Source organism: Bubalus kerabau, chromosome 22 (assembly GCF_029407905.1).
Source record: "Bubalus kerabau isolate K-KA32 ecotype Philippines breed swamp buffalo chromosome 22, PCC_UOA_SB_1v2, whole genome shotgun sequence".
In the NCBI taxonomy this organism is placed as follows: domain Eukaryota; kingdom Metazoa; phylum Chordata; class Mammalia; order Artiodactyla; family Bovidae; genus Bubalus; species Bubalus kerabau.
Genome location: NC_073645.1, coordinates 11938978 through 11955160, shown reverse-complemented (window position 1 = coordinate 11955160; position 16183 = coordinate 11938978). Strand labels below are relative to the sequence as shown.

At 41.1% G+C, this 16183-nt stretch overlaps 1 long non-coding RNA gene across 1 annotated transcript; it reads left to right on the top strand.

Annotated features, from left to right (window-relative positions):
• LOC129636534 (uncharacterized) lies at positions 1-3832 on the top strand. Its single transcript, XR_008706984.1, has 3 exons — positions 1-346; positions 745-812; positions 1867-3832. It is a non-coding gene; the product is annotated as an uncharacterized LOC129636534 (long non-coding RNA).
• The last annotated feature ends 12351 nt before the right edge of the window (positions 3833-16183 follow it).

Sequence of the window (16183 nt, the reverse complement as noted above, 5' to 3'; positions counted from 1 at the left end):
TTAGGTATGGGTCTTCCAACTCACCCACTTGTTTTAATTTTTTATAGGAAATTTTAAAAGTAAGTAGAAAGAGAAGAAATAGCTATGTTGGAGAGATAACCTTGAATAATGTTCTTTAAAATTATCCCACTACAGTGAATAACATGTCTTATAGGATTAATGAGGAAGGAAGAAGACCTTATCAGAAATTCTCAACACTGACTAATCATTAAAATCACATTGGACGCTTAAAAAAAAAAAATTCAGGTGTCTGTACTTCTCTCTCTCCCTCTAAATCTACAGAGTTCTGGGATGGGGCCCAAAATAGGCTATGTTAAACCTGGGGGTGATTCCACTTTGCAGCCAAGTAGGGAACAACTGGGTTTCCCTGGTGGTTCAGATGGAAAAGAACCTGCCTGCAATGCGGGAGACCTAGGTTTGATCCTTGGGCTGGGAAGATCCCCTGGAGGAGGGCATGGCAACCCACTCCAATATTCTTGCCTGGAGAATTCCATAGACAGAGGAGTCTGGCAGGCTATAGTCCATGGGGTTGCAAAAGAGTCAGACATGATTGAAGTGACTTAGCACGTACATATGCAGTAATATATTGCAATGTATTGTATTATTCCCTCCTCCTCTCCTTAGGCTGATAATCTCTACTATTATAATACATGTAGCTTCTTATGTGTAACTCACTTGAGTTTTTTGCCCCTTCTAGTAAAGGTTAAGTTTGCATTGTAAAATATTTACCTATTTGACTTACAGTTGAAATGTGAAATTTTGAGATATGTGAATTCTTTGATCTAGCAATCCCATGGATGATGTGAGTATAAGTGAGTAATATGCATGATTTTTATGTTATTCTTTGACTTTTCTTATATTTTCTTAATTTTCTATGAGTATGCATAATTTTTACCTATTAGGAAAAAAGTGCTATTAAAATAATTGCTTTTACACCAGAGGTTAGAGTACAGTTCAGAACCATTCTTAGCTCCTTTGCATCTATTGGATGAGTCTGGGCTTCACCAGAGGTTAGAGTATAGTTCAGAACCATTCTTAGCTCCTTTGCATCTATTGGATGAGTCTGGGCTTCAGAGTCTTTACTTGAATGAGAGGAACGAGTTTAGTTCCATAAACTCTAACACCATTTACAAGTCTGAGATGTTTTATCTCATTCTCTGTGCCTTTCTGCTGTTGCCAGAGCACTAGGTACATACTTTGTCATGGTGCCACCCATCACAAAGTAACTTCTCCTTTAATTACCTGGTGTCTGCCTTTTCCTGAAGGACTTGGGCATCTTAGAGGAAGGAACAGTCTTGTTGTTCCTCTACTTGCCAGGAGCATTCTGGTTTCAAGAGACAAATATTAAGATATTACTCAAACTGACTTAAGCAAAAAAAAAGGAGGAGGGGAGAAACTAATTAGTATTAGCGCTAAAAAGTCCAGGGGCAATCTAGTTCAGGTGTGACTGGATCTAATATTCAAACGATGGTACCTAGACTCTGTCTCTGCTCTACCTTTGTTTCTGTTGGCCTCCTTGTCAGGCTACAGGCAGCCTCACGTTCTCATAGCTTCAGTTTCCTTTGTAGGGAGTTCTTTATCTTTTTGGTAGTTCCACAGAAGCCCCAGCTTACTTTTCTTGAGGTCCACACACAGCACTATAGCCAGGGGCTTAGAATTGCCAGGTACCCCTTCTGAAACCATAGTTGGTGGTGGTCATGCGGGGACAGAGAGTAGGCTAGTCTCTCCTGAAGGAGCCACATGAAGCAGGAATAGGGAATGAGTGGTTTCCCAAAAGAAAATCAAGATGCTGTCACCATGAAAAGGAGAGATGAATTCTGAGCAAGTAAAAAGGATAGCTGTACCTCTTTTCATTTGTATCTTTAGCACCTTGCACCTTGTCTGGTATTAACTGGATGCTGCTGCTGCTGCTAAGTCGCTTCAGTTGTGTCCAACTCTGTGCAACCCCATAGACGGCAACCCACCAGGCTCCCCCGTCCCTGGGATTCTCCAGGCAAGAACACTGGAGTGGGTTGCCATTTCCTCCTCCAATGCATGAAAGTGAAAAGTGAAAGTGAAGTTGCTCAGTTGTGTCCGACTCCTTGCGACCCCATGGACTGCAGCCTACCAGGCCCCTCCGTCCATGGGATTTTCCAGGCAAGAGTACTGGAGTGGGGTGCCATCGCCTTCTCTGATTAACTGGATGCTGCTGCTGCTGCTAAGTCGCTTCAGTTGTGTCCAACTCTGTGTGACCCCACAGACGTCAGCCCACCAGGCTCCCCCGTCCCTGGGATTCTTCAGGCAAGAATTCTGGAGTGGGTTGCCATTTCCTTCTCCAATGCATGCAAGTCAAAAGTGAAAGTGAAGTCGCTCAGTCGTATCCGACTCTTAGTGACCCCATGGACTGCAGCCCACCAGGCTCCTCCATCCACGGGATTTTCCAGGCAAGAGTACCGGAGTGAGGTGCCATGAGGACTCACAAAAAGCTTGTAGAATGAAGGACCAATGTAAATTGTCACTTTTTTCTCCACCAAGAAACTTAAATCTCACCAAATTCTGATCCCTTGGGTGGCCTCATGTTTTCTATGATTGTAATCGTGGCTCAGTCAGTTTTTCAAATAGTTTTTAATCTTAGCTACTAATAGAAATTTGAAGGTTTTTTATGAAGTCATTTTCCTCTTCAGCCTTTATTACATACTCGTTTTCTAAGAATCAAATGAGAATTTCTATTGGATTAATATAAAATGAGCATGACCATCATAATTCTAAATTCCAATACAGGCAATATTATTAATTGATTTACATTTTGTCTTTGAAAAACTGTTGGAAAATTTTTTCCAGTAGTATGTGGGAAATAGTCCAACTCAAACATAGACTGCTTTACTTAAAGACTGCAAAACGCTTTTGCCAGAAAGGAAGAAGAAAAAAAGAGCAGTAGAAACTCTATTCCTCACAATTCTGCTTTAATATAGATAAGATGCAGGATTTTTTTTTTTCCTCTTGTAATTGAACTTCCATATTATTGGTTTTTTTTTTAAGTTTAATACAAGCACATGTAAAACAAAAAAAAATCAAGCAGTACAAAAGAACATGCAACTCTTCTTCTATCCTTGATTACTCATCACAGAGGCAAGCACTACTAATAGTTTTTTATGTGTCTTTCTAGAGATATTCAATACAATACTTATAAGCATGTCTATATGTACTTAACTCCATAGCTCCCCTTTCCCTTTTTACATAAACGGTAGGGTCCATGTACCCACCATGTTCCTTGTTTTGTTCATTTAATATGCCTCAGAGAGAGTTCCATATTAGAAGATGGCTTCAGATTGTTCTTTTTTATTTTTTTTTAAAGAAATGAGCTGGGTTTTTGTAATATATAATTTTATTTATTTATTTTTGGCTGTGCTATGTCTTCGTTGCTGCACGGACTTTCTCCTGTTGCAGTGCGTGGGCTACCCTTGCAGCAGCTGAGTAGTAGTGGTACACGGGCTTAGTTGCTCCTCGGCATGTGGGATCTTCCCAGACCGGGGATCAGACCCGTGTCTCCTGCGTTGGCAGGAGGATTCTTAACCACTGAACCACCAAGGAAGCCCCACCTTGTTCTTTTTAGTGACTGCATAGTATCTTAATATAAGACTATACTGTAATCCTCTCAACTACTCCTCTGCTGATGGGCTTCTAAGTTGTTATGGTCTTTTGCTACCTCATCAATAAGGGCTTTCTGCTTCAGCTGACACAAAGTGTTTTCCTTTTATTAAGACGCATCACTGGGGAACATCCCAAAGAATAAATAAAAATAAGAATAACAAAAACTCTAAAGCCATGGCATCAGCAGGGCTTTCCAGGTGGCCCTATTGGTAAAGAATCTTCCTGCCAATGCTGGAGATGTAAGAGATGCAGGTTTGATCCCTGCATTAGGAAGATCCCATGGAGGAGGGCATGGCAACTCACTCCAATATTTGTACCTGGAGAATCCCATGGACAGAAGAGACTGGTAGGCTACAGTCCATAGGGTCACAAAGAGTCAGACACGACAGAAGCGACTTAACACTTCATGCATGGCACTGCAAAGTACCACTTTGTAGTTCTAGGTAAAGTTCTGAATCCCCTAGTTTTCCTGGCAAATGGTACCTCTGTCCTCATACTCTATTTCTACCTACTCCTGTTGGATGATAAGGGGAGGAATATTATGTTCTTCCTGAGGTCATGATCGACCTCCAGTTCTGGAAACCCGCTACTCCCCAGAGTGGAGCCTGACACTCTAGATCCAACCAGATTGAACTCAACTGCTCTTCTGAACTGCATGACCATGTCACTTTGGAGTGTGAACACTGATTGCTGTGTTTTGTTGTTTTTTGGTTCTTTTTGTAAGCAAGTACCTGACTTAAGCTTCAGTTGCCACAGAGAGGCAGCCACTTCAAAGATGGCTATCTGGAATAAACACATTGCCAGTCATGAGTTGATAAAGAGCCAGGCCACCTCCCTTATTGAGGCTCCTTTGTTTTAAAGATCTAAGTTATTTTGGAAGGTATTTGGGGCATTTGTTTTTTCTCTTCATGTGATTTAAATTCCATTCTCATGTTCTAAATTCACCAATAAAGGATGAGCCCTCCAAACGTTAGGCCCTCACGCTTGACCCCGGTAAACCAGAATCGCAGGCCCTCACACACACCCTCTCTCTTTTCCTGCCTGGGACCTTCTGGTGTAGCCCCAGGTGTGCTGTGTAATTTCCAGGTACTGTAAATAATAAACCTTTACTTTTTCAGAGTTTCCAGGTCGTTATTGTGCAAAGACATCTTGCCATCACAATGAGAACCACAAGGGCTGGCCCAGCCACACCATTGATTATGGATAGGCTGAGACCAGCACGTAACATGTGCCAATCAGGGACCGGTGTGTGAAATGACAGGCTAGGTGGGGCAGACCTGGGCAAGCTTCCAGAACAGTGACGGTGGGAGAGTCATCAAAGTGGGACCACTTCCAGAGTGGTAAACTGGGCTCTGCGCTCTCACACACGACTCTTTCCTTGGGAGGCGAACTTATGAGCTGCCACCTCAATCATTTGGAGGGGGTGGGGGCTTTGACCTCTTGGACATGCCTGAGGTCTTTCCACTGAAGCTTACTCAGCTTTCTGTGAGTGGGTTAGAAACTTCACAATGGAGTCACATCATACACACGTTTACCTTGCAAGAATTCTATCATGTGTCCTGAGCAAAAAGAGAAAAGAATTCAACTAATGCAGGGAACAGCCCTCCTATTCTACCCAATGAACATCTGCCCAGAAGTGGATACAGCTGTGCCTAAAACTGGCAATGCTGCTCGTCTGAAAACTTAAGGAAGGCTGTGTGAGTGATTGCAAAGGTTTGATCCAAAAAGTCAAACCGTTTTTCCTGGTGTTGGGTATAAGAGTGGAGATAGAAGAAAGGGAGGAATTCATTGAGAGTAACCAGTGAAGAGTTAGGCAATCTATTAAAATTATCTTCAACATTGACCACACTAAACCATGTATTTTTATGGAATTATAGTTGGTTTTGTATTTGAAGGATTTTCAAAGTTACCTTTGACAAGATATGAACTGCCCACTTAACATGGTTGAACTTAAAACACATTAGGTATGACCCACCATCAGAGAAGGCAATGGCACCCCACTCCAGTACTCTTGCCTGGAAAATCCCATGGATGGAGGAGCCTGGTAGGCTGCAGTCCATGAGGTCACTAAGAGTCGGACACGCCTGAGCGAGTTCACTTTCACTTTTCACTTTCCTGCATTGGAGAAGGAAATGGCAACCCACTCCAGTTTTCTTGCCTGGAGAATCCCAGGGATGGCGGAACCTGGTGGGCTGCCGTCTATGGGGTTGCACAGAGTCGGACACGGCTGAAGCGACTTAGCAGCAGCAGCATGACCCACCATATTTCACTGAAATTTCTCTGAGGCTTATGGAGATGAAGTAGCATGCCAAAATTCACAGGCCAATATCTGTCCAGAATTCAAACCCATGCTGCCAGCAAGGCCAAAAGATGTAGCCTCTGATATGTACTGTGTCCTCTTTTATAATTCCATTACCTACGTAACTAGGAGATTGAGGGTGGCTCTGTGGTAACTAGCCAACTGGGTCTACTGAGGACTAAAGGGTGTCCTAGGATTTAAAATTAGGATTGTCTCAGGCAAATTGTGATGGTTACTTACCTGATTTGGGTTTTGAAAGGCTCTGAGTCACATGATGTGACCGTCCCATTTCATTGATCTTTCTATTTGGAATGTTTACTCTGATATTCTGTGACTGGACCTTGTTCTGAGTGATAGATTGAAGAATAATGCCTTGAAATTTAAAATAGGCCATTAGAATCTATGAGACCTAAGACAAGCCATTTACAATGAACTTTGAGCTCTCTATTCAAGTTTTTATTGAAGTGTTGAACTCTATAAAAATCAGTACTTTGATAATGTATATAATCACTGACTGATTCATATGCTGAATAAATCTGTTCCCATGGTTGGCTAGAGGCCTTGTTCTGTAACAAGGTGAACAAAGCTAGTGACAATGTATTGCAAAATTTTTCCTGTGAGAGGGGAAACCAAAGCAGAAAAAAAACTGTGATATATAGGAAGTTCTTCAAAGTTATACAAATGGCCAATTAGACATGAAATAATGTTTAATATCATTTGCCATCAGGGAAATGCAAGGCAAAACTACAATGAGATATTCCTTCACATCCACGAACATGGCTCTAATAAAAAAGATGGACAATAACAAGTACTGGGAAAGATATGGAGAAATAGGACCCCTCATACTTTGTGGGAATGTAAAACAATGCAACCACTTCAGAAAACAGTCTGGCAGTTCCTTAAATCATTAAGCAAACAGTTAGCATGCAACCTAGCAATTTCACTTCTAGGTATGTACCCAAGAGAAATGGAAACTGATGCTTACACAAAAATTCACATATAAATGTCCATAATAGTGTCATTTGTAAAGCCCAAAGGGTAGAAACTACTCAAATGTCCATCAGCACTGGATAAAGAGGGACTTCTCTGGTGTTCCAGTGGCAAAGACTCTGTGCCCAATGCAGGGAGCCTGGGCTCAATCCCTGGTCAGGGATCTAGATTTCACATATCGCAACTAAGAGTTTACATGCCACAACTAAGACCTAGAGCAGCCAAATAAGTAAATAAGAATTTTAAAAATAAGTTAATTAAAAAATAATAAAGAAAAAGTGATCTTTTCATATAATGAAATATTATTTAGCCATAAGAAGAAATGAAGTACTGATACATGCTGCAACATGGATGAGCCTTGAAATGTTATGTTAAGTGAAAGAAGCCAGACTAAAAAGGCCACATACTGTATGACTCTGTTTGTATGAAATATCCAGAATAAGCAAATCTGTAGAGATAAAAAGTAGATTACTGGTTACATGCTGGAGGATGGGAGAATTATGGGGTGATGGTCAATGAGTGCAGAGTTTCTTTAAGGAGCAATGAAATATTCTACATTTGATTTTGGTGGTGCATGTACTGCACAACTCTATAAATATATTAAAATCCATGGAAATGTACACTTTGAATGGGTGAATTTTATGGTATATAAATTATATTTCCAAAATTCATTTTAAAAAGAAAGAAAGAAGAGATTGTCCTAAACCTTGCTTCTGTTTCACTGTACAGCTAAACCTCCTGACTCAACAAGATTATGTCAAACTCAAGCTCAAAAAGTTGACACCTCATCAGCTCCTCCCTCCTTGTCAGCTGGGGAAGTTCCAAGGATTTTGAGTTTCTTTCACCATGGAGTAAAACTAAATGATGAATCACCTACCCTTCTACTACAGGCAATGACAAGCCTGAATATAACTTGTTTGCTGAGTTTTTCTTATTTTCCAGGGTTTTGGCTGAATCTATAGGAATATCTTTAAAGAACTCTGTCCCATCCAATAAGAATGAGATCCTGATGCTGGGAAAGACTGAGGGCAGGGAAGAAGAGTGCGACAGAGGATGAGATGGTTGGATGGCATCATCGACTCAATGGACATGTGTTTGAGCAAACTCTGGGAGATGGTGAAGGACAGGGAAGCCTAGCATGCTGCAGTCCATGGGGATGCAAAGAGTCGGATGTGACTGAGCAACTGAACAACAAATAGAAAGGAGAGTTTATTTATGATTTTAAAATAATGCTTAATTTATTCTCTATACCTTGAAAGTTAGCAAGAAATAAGTTTGGTCAATCAAGGCTATGCTGCCTGCTTTTTTACCGAAGTCAAGCTTCTTCCTTTGGGCTCAACTGATGTGAGATTTCTGACTACTCATCCTGGGCAAGGCTCAAGATATAACTGTAAAAACACCATCCTCAGTAAAGGGTTTGCTAAGCAAACTGACATTACAAACACACTTTCAAGGACTCATGAAACCAACTTAAGAGAACAAATTATTTTTAAAGTTCTCCAGAGGGACACAAGTAAACAAAGTATGAATGCCTCTTCCCTAGCTGGTGTCTGTCTGAAAACATAGTACAGGAACTAGGAGTTCATTCTTGTTGTAGGTAATTGAAAATATTTTTAAAAACACACCAAAAAACAGTACCTTTTAAAACTTTTAAATAAAAAAAAATGGATAGTCTCAAAGCCATTGAGGTTCCTCTTTTCACTTATGCAGAATGACTTTTCTCCTAATAACTCCAAGTTAATGAACACAGTTATTTAATATTTTTTAAAAAAAGAGTATTTCATGCATAGGCACGGGAGGGGCTGCACGTGTAGTCGATACAAGCGTGGGTGGTGGAGTCGGATTCTCTGGGTTTGAATCCTGACTCTGCCATTTGCTTACGTACTTAACTTCTTTGAGCCTCATTTCCTCATCTAAACAAAAAAGAACAGAGCAATATTACCAGATTTATAGGTTGTCCTGAAGGTTAAGCAAGTTAATATATATGTAAAGAGCTTAGGATCGTGTCAAGGGCTACATACATTAGCTTCATTGTCATGACTTAGTCAACTGGGCGTTGGGCCTAAAACAACAAATTAATCTTAATAGCTCAACCTCCCTTTTTTTTTCTTGCACTCCTTGGCAATTTGTAAAAGAAGCCAATAATTAGACCATGGATATGTTTAGCTAATGCTTTCTCATCAGAATTCTAATATAAAGAAAGGTGTCCATGGCCAAATAGGTTAAGGAATGGAATGGATAAGTAGAACTAAGGTTGAGAGTATTTTGTGGGTGGGAGCAGGGAAAAGTTCACAGAATTCCACAGATGATTTTTTTTTTCCTTACTTACTTGGAAAAAATCCTACAAATAAGTTTGAGACCTTCATATCTCCACCCTTTGGGGGAATGTTTATATCTAGTGTGAATCTACCTAAATTAGCATCTCTGAGCTTGTCATGTGACAAATGAGGTAAAACAGTTGCTTCCTATTAGAACAGCTTTTAAAGATTTTAAATATAGTTTCACAACTCCTATTAGACACAGATGTTTTTTATGATGCAAGTACATCTATGTTCAACTTATTAGTATTTTATTTTTGCTTCTTCTCAAAAAATATTCCCAACATGGCTGGCTCATCTTAATGGAGACAAAAATTTCGCATGCCAGTGTGATTAGAGAAGTGAGTTGTGAATCCAGGTGGAAAGCTGGGGTAGGAGGGCCAGATTCTCATTTTGTTTACGGCCCACTTTGCACTTTATAATGCAGTCACATTTCAGGATGGAATGCATATAATTGGTCTCACAATTCCTTTGGGTGTTTTCATTCATCTGTTTATTCTCTATGAAGATGGACTGAGTCAATGTTTACATTGCAATTCTGAAATAACACCATTCTTTTCAACTTCTTAGAAATATGGAAATATCTTTGGTTCAGAACTCAGAATATCTAAGAATGATATATTTCTTCCAGAAAGAAAAAAATTCAGTGTTCTAATTCCCACCCTTGAAAAAACTGGGTGTCCTTCTCAAAGGACAGTGCAAATAAAATTACAAGGGATGCAGATGTAGGGTTAACAATTTGCCCAACAGGCAAAAAGGAATAAGTTATTTTGAAATTTCATAGATCTGAGATAGTGATCTGATGCATTGCTAGCCATTAGAGCTGAAGTACGTTATTATTTTCAAGCCACTCAGACCATGGTGATTGAGTGAAGAGGGAGCACAAATCTGGGCTGGAATCCCTGCTGAAGAGGGTGGGTCTACTTGATTATAGAAATGCATGAATGCTATAGTCAAGGCTTGCTTTATTCCAGAGCTGAGGTCAGGAACCTTTTCCAATAAAGTACCAGAGGATAAATATTTTAGATTTGCAGACCATACAATCTCTGTTGCAATCATGCCATTCTGCCATTATAGTCAAGAGCAGACCTAGACAATATATAAATGACCATGAGTGGGTTTCAGTAAAAGTACTTCAGATCAGATCAGTCACTTAGTCGTGTCCGACTCTTTGTGACCCCATGAATTGCAGCACGCCAGGCCTCCCTGTCCATCACCAACTCCCAGAGTTCACTCAGACTCACGTCCATAGAGTCAGTGATGCCATCCAGCCATCTCATCCTCTGTCGTCCCCTTCTCCTCTTGCCCCCAATCCCTCCCAGCATCAGAGTCTTTTCCAATGAGTCAACTCTTCTCATGAGGTGGCCAAAGTACTGGAGTTTCAGCTTTAGCATCATTCCTTCCAAAGAAATCCCAGGGCTGATCTCCTTCAGTATGGACTGGTTGGATCTCCTTGCAGTCCAAGGGACTCTCAAGAGTCTTCTCCAACACCACAGTTCAAAAGCATCAATTCTTCAGCGCTCAGCCTTCTTCACAGTCCAACTCTCACATCCATACATGACCACAGGAAAAACCATAGCCTTGACTAGACGGACTTTTGTTGGCAAAGTAATGTCTCTGCTTTTGAATATGCTATCTAGGTTGGTCATAACTTTCCTTCCAAGGAGTAAGCGTCTTTTAATTTCATGGCTGCAGTCACCATCTGCAGTGATTTTGGAGCCCTGAAAAATAAAGTCTGACACTGTTTCCACTGTTTCCCATTCTATTTCCCATGAAGTGGTGGGACCGGATGCCGTGATCTTCGTTTTCTGAATGTTGAGTTTTAAGCCCACTTTTTCACTCTCCACTTTCACTTTCATCAAGAGGCTTTTTAGTTCCTCTTCACTTTCTACCATAAGGGTGGTATCATCTGCATATCTGAGGTTATTGATATTTCTCCTGGCAATCTTGATTCCAGCTTGTGTTTCTTCCAGTCCAGCGTTTCTCATGATGTACTCTGCATAGAAGTTAAATAAGCAGGGTGACAATATACAGCCTTGATGTACTCCTTTCCCGATTTGGAACCAGTCTGTTGTTCCATGTCCAGTTCTAACTGTTGCTTCCTGACCTGCATACAAATTTCTCAAGAGGCAGGTCAGCTGGTCTGGTATTCCCATGTCTTTCAGAATTTTCCACAGTTTATTGTGATCCACACAGTCAAAGCCTTTGGCAGTCAATAAAGCAGAAATAGATGTTTTTCTGGAACTCTCTTGCTTTTTCCATGATCCAGCGGATGTTGGCAATTTGATCTCTGGTTCCTCTGCCTTTTCTAAAACCAGCTTGAACATCAGGAAGTTCACAGTTCACATATTGCTGAAGCCTGGCTTGGAGAATTTTGAGCATTACTTTACTAGCATGTGAGATGAGTGCAATTGTGCAGTAGTTTGAGCATTCTTTGGCATTGCCTTTCCTTGGGATTGGAATGAAAACTGACCTTTTCCAGTCCTGTGGCCACTGCTGAGTTTTCCAAATTTGCTGGCATATTGAGTGCAGCACTTTCACAGCATCATCTTTCAGGATTTGGAATAGCTCAACTGGAATTCCATCACCTCCACTAGCTTTGTTCATAGTGATGCTTTCTAAGGCCCACTTGACTTCACATTCCAGGATGTCTGGCTCTAGGTCAGTGATCACACCATCGTGATTATCTGGGTCATGAAGATCTTTTTTGTACAGTTCTTCTGTGTATTCTTGCCATTTCTTCTTAATATCCTCTGCTTCTGTTAGGTCCATACCATTTCTGTCCTTTATCGAGCCCATCTTTGCATGAAATGTTCCTTTGGTATCTCTGATTTTCTTGAAGAGATCTCTAGTCTTTCCCATTCTGTTGTTTTCCTCTATTTCTTAAAAGTACTTACATATACCCAAATTTGACTCTCATATAATTTTTCACATTACAAAACGTTATTATTCTCTTGATCATTTTCAACAATTTGAGACTGTAAAAGCCATTCCTAGTTTGGCCCATACAAAAAGATACAGGCTATATTTTGCCAATTTGTAGTCTGGATTTAAGATAATAACAGTGTAAATTTTAATAATGAATATTAAACTTGAAATGAGTCATGTTTATAGACATTGTACATAGCAGCAAAAAAAGAAAAGAAAAAAGGAAAAAACACTGAGTGAATATTCTTCCACTATTCAAAAGCTTTTATTCAACAGGGAATAAAACATCATTGATGAACAAGTGACACAATGCAGCACACATAGTGCTGAAGCTGGAAGAGGCTTCACTTTGATGAATAGAATTTGTGTGAGGGTGAGAAATAGTTTAACAGTAGAGCACATACCGATGTAATGATAGTACATCTATTGAGAGAAGAGTTAGCAGATTAGAATGCAATCCCATTTCTCAGCCATGCTTAGATTAAACCCACAGGTAAAATACAAATTAAGGCATTAAATAATTTGGCAAAAATCACAAAGGCATTCTGTGAGAATCCATTGGCTCTATGGAATCCATAATAGAGTGTATGAACATTTGATATTACTTGTAAGTTGCAACCTCCTGATAGAAGGCACAGCCCTTAGGTTCAGTTGCTCAGTTGTGTCCAACTCTTTGCAACCCCATGGACTGCACACCAGGCTGTCCATCACCAACTCGCGGAGCTTGCTCAAACTCACGTCCATCGAATCGGTGATGCCATCCAATCAGCTCATCCTCTGTCGTCCCCTTCTCCTTCTGCCTTCAGTCTTTCCCAGCATCAGGGTCTTTTCTAATGAGTCAGTTCTTTGCATCAGGTGGCCAAAGTATTGGAGTTTCAGCTTCAGAATCAGCCCTTCAAATGAATATTCAGGACTAATTTCCTTAAGGATTGACTGGTTTGGTTTCCTTGCAATCCAAGGAACTCTCAGGAGTCTTATCCAACACCACAGTTCAAAAGCATCAATTCTTCAGCATAGAGCCTTCTTTATACTCCAGTTCTCACATCCATACATGACTACTGGAAAAACCATAGCTTTGACTAGACAGACCATTGTTGGCAAACTAATATCTTTGCTTTGTAATATGCTGTTTAGGTTCGTCATAGCTTTTCTTCCAAGGAGCAAGTGTCTTTTGATTTCATGGCTGCAGTCACCCTCTGCAGTGATTTTGGAGCCCAAGAAAATAAAGTCTCTCACTGTTTCCATAGTTTCCACATCTATTTGCCATGAAGTGATGGGATTGGACGCCATGATCTTCACTTTTTGAATGTTGAGTTTTAAGCCAGCTTTTTCACTCTCCTCTTTCATTTACATCAAGAGGCTCTTTAGTTCTTCTTTGCTTTCTTCCATAAGGCGGTGACATCTGCATATCTGAGGTTACCTCCATTCATCCCCAACTTTGCACAGGGCACAGAAGCAGGTTAGAGGCAATGATAGTTGATGAAAATTCCTGAGCACTAGTGAAGAAAGTTCCAAAGTTTTGGTGAGCAGAGAGGTTCCAGGAGACTCAGAGAGAACTTGTTAAACAAGTTCCCTCACCCGCCTTCAAGTGCAATGTGATGAGTTCCACAGGCGAAGGCTTATATTTCACAAGCAGCCCCAGCCTGAGGGAAGCCTGAACCAGGCCAAGTTTCCTGGTGCAGTGTCACAGAAATAGCAATGACACACTGGGCAGACAGCTTCCCAAGCCGGGTGGAGCCCTTGTTTGGATGGACTTGATTGGTGTCTTGGGGGGCTGAGGTGATCGGACACTTTGCTGACATTCAGAGCTTCTGATCTGATGTCTGCTGGGTGATGCAAATGTCTCCTGGAATTTCTTTGAGATGTGCACTGGCATCAGAGGTCCTTCATTTCCTGCTCCAGAGAATCTGATACTCTTGCGAAAGTTTTCCCTCGTCTGTGCTTCTATAGTGTCTGTGCTTCTTTACCTTAAACCTCTACTTCCTCGTGAATTCCATTGCTTAGTGGCAACTGCTTGATAGTTTTCCTTGGCTTGTCTTTTCACTTCTGCTGCCAATACTGAATTATTTTCTTTCTCACACTTAAATTTTTGTCTTTCCCAAATCAGGAGCAGTTGCCTGGTTCTAGGTGTGCAGACACTTTGGACCTAAGCTTCCACATGGTCCTTCGTTCTGTTGTGAGGGTGAGCGTGGGCAGAGCTCAGGGCCATCCTTATGCCCCTACACTGCTCTTGCTGCTACTAAGTCACTTCAATCGTGTCCGACTCTCTGTGACCCCATAGACGGCAGCCCGCCAGGCTCCCCTGTCCCTGGGATTCTCCAGGCAAGAACACTGGAGTGGGTCGCCGTTTCCTTCTCCAATGCATGAAAGTGAAAAGTGAAAGTGAAGTTGCTCAGTCGTGTCCGACTCTTCGCGACCCCATGGACTGCAGCCCACCAGGCTCCTCCGTCCATGGGAGTTTCCAGGCAAGAGTACTGGGGTGGGGTGCCATTGCCTTCTCCGACACTGCTCTTAGGACAATTGATTCCCGTTCATAACATCGCTTTGTCATTACAACAGGACACATGCACATATGCTTTGATTAATCATTCCTCTTTTTTGTCTCTTTTTACCTCTAATTTTCATTTTAGTCTTCAAATAACAAAATAATATATGACTCTCAGTCAAGAGAGTGATAGCAAGGAATACTGCTAGTGATACACTTTTTATTATTACTTTTTTCTTTTTTTTACTGGAGTATAGTTGATTTACAATGTTGTGTGAATTACTGCTGTACAGCAAAGTGATTCAGTAAACATATATTGGGTTACCTAAAAAGCTCATTAGATTTTTCCGTACCATCTTCTATCTCCTCCAGTAACCAGCTGAGGAAATGCCAGACTGTTTCCCAAAGTGGCTGCACCCTTTTACAGTCGCAGCAACCATGAGGGAGGGTTCCAGTTGTCCGTCTCCTTGCTGACACTTGTTATTGTTGGTTTTGTTGTAGACATCTCAATACAAAGTGGTGTCTTACTGTAGTTTGGTGATATACTTTTGAGTTAAAAAAAAAAAAGGAAAGCCATGGAATTAGAATAACGAGCCACCAAATTTGAAATCTTTCAAAATGCACAAAAAGCCCTTAAGACTTGTTGCAGCTCACCAGCTGCTTTGTGTTCTCTAGTTAATCCTCTTTTTCTCAAACCTCAGCTTTCAAATTAAGAAAAAAAGTTATTTTTGAGTTCAGGTGTTTTTTTTTTTTTTAATTTATGCTTTGCATAAAAATATTTTCTTCAGTTTGAAAATTCCATATGTATCAAATTTCAGGTTTCTATTGGTTAAAATTTTCTTTCCGGGCAGTGGTGAGAGGAAGCCTAACCTGGGGACCTTGACATAATATGTGACATTGTATCTATTCAAAACCATTCAAAGTTCCAAACAACTGGATAATAAATAAAACGTGGCATAGAATCATTAGCAAACTAAAAACTATCTGAGATTAGTTTTTGCTGCTGCTGCTAACTCACTTGAGTAGTGTCCGACTCTATGTGACCCCATAGACGGCAGCCCACCAGGCTCCCCCATCCCTGGGATTCTCCAGGCAAGAACACTGGAGTGGGTTGCCATTTCCTTCTCCAATGCATGAAAGTGAAAAGTGAAAGTGAAGTCGCTCAGTTGTGTCTGACCCTTAGTGACCCCATGGACTGCAGCCCACCAGGCTCCTCCGTCCATGGGATTTTCCAGGCAAGAGTACTGGAGTGCGTTGTCATTGCCTTCTCCAGAGTGGAAAACAAACCTGAGGGTTATTTCTGAAAATCCTAAAGCATCCTCCATGCCTTTGTCTGTGGAAACAGGATTCCTTTGTTGAAGTTATACTTCAGCCCCATATTCCACCACTGATCTCATTTTGGTGGCAAGGTGGGAGAACTAGTCCTTGACTTTCCCTCACGTCACCACCCTGACTGTTCTAGACCACGAAGTCAGAGCTCAGTGCTGAAAAGGGATATGTATGTGTGTGAGTCGCTCAGTGTGTGTGTGTGTG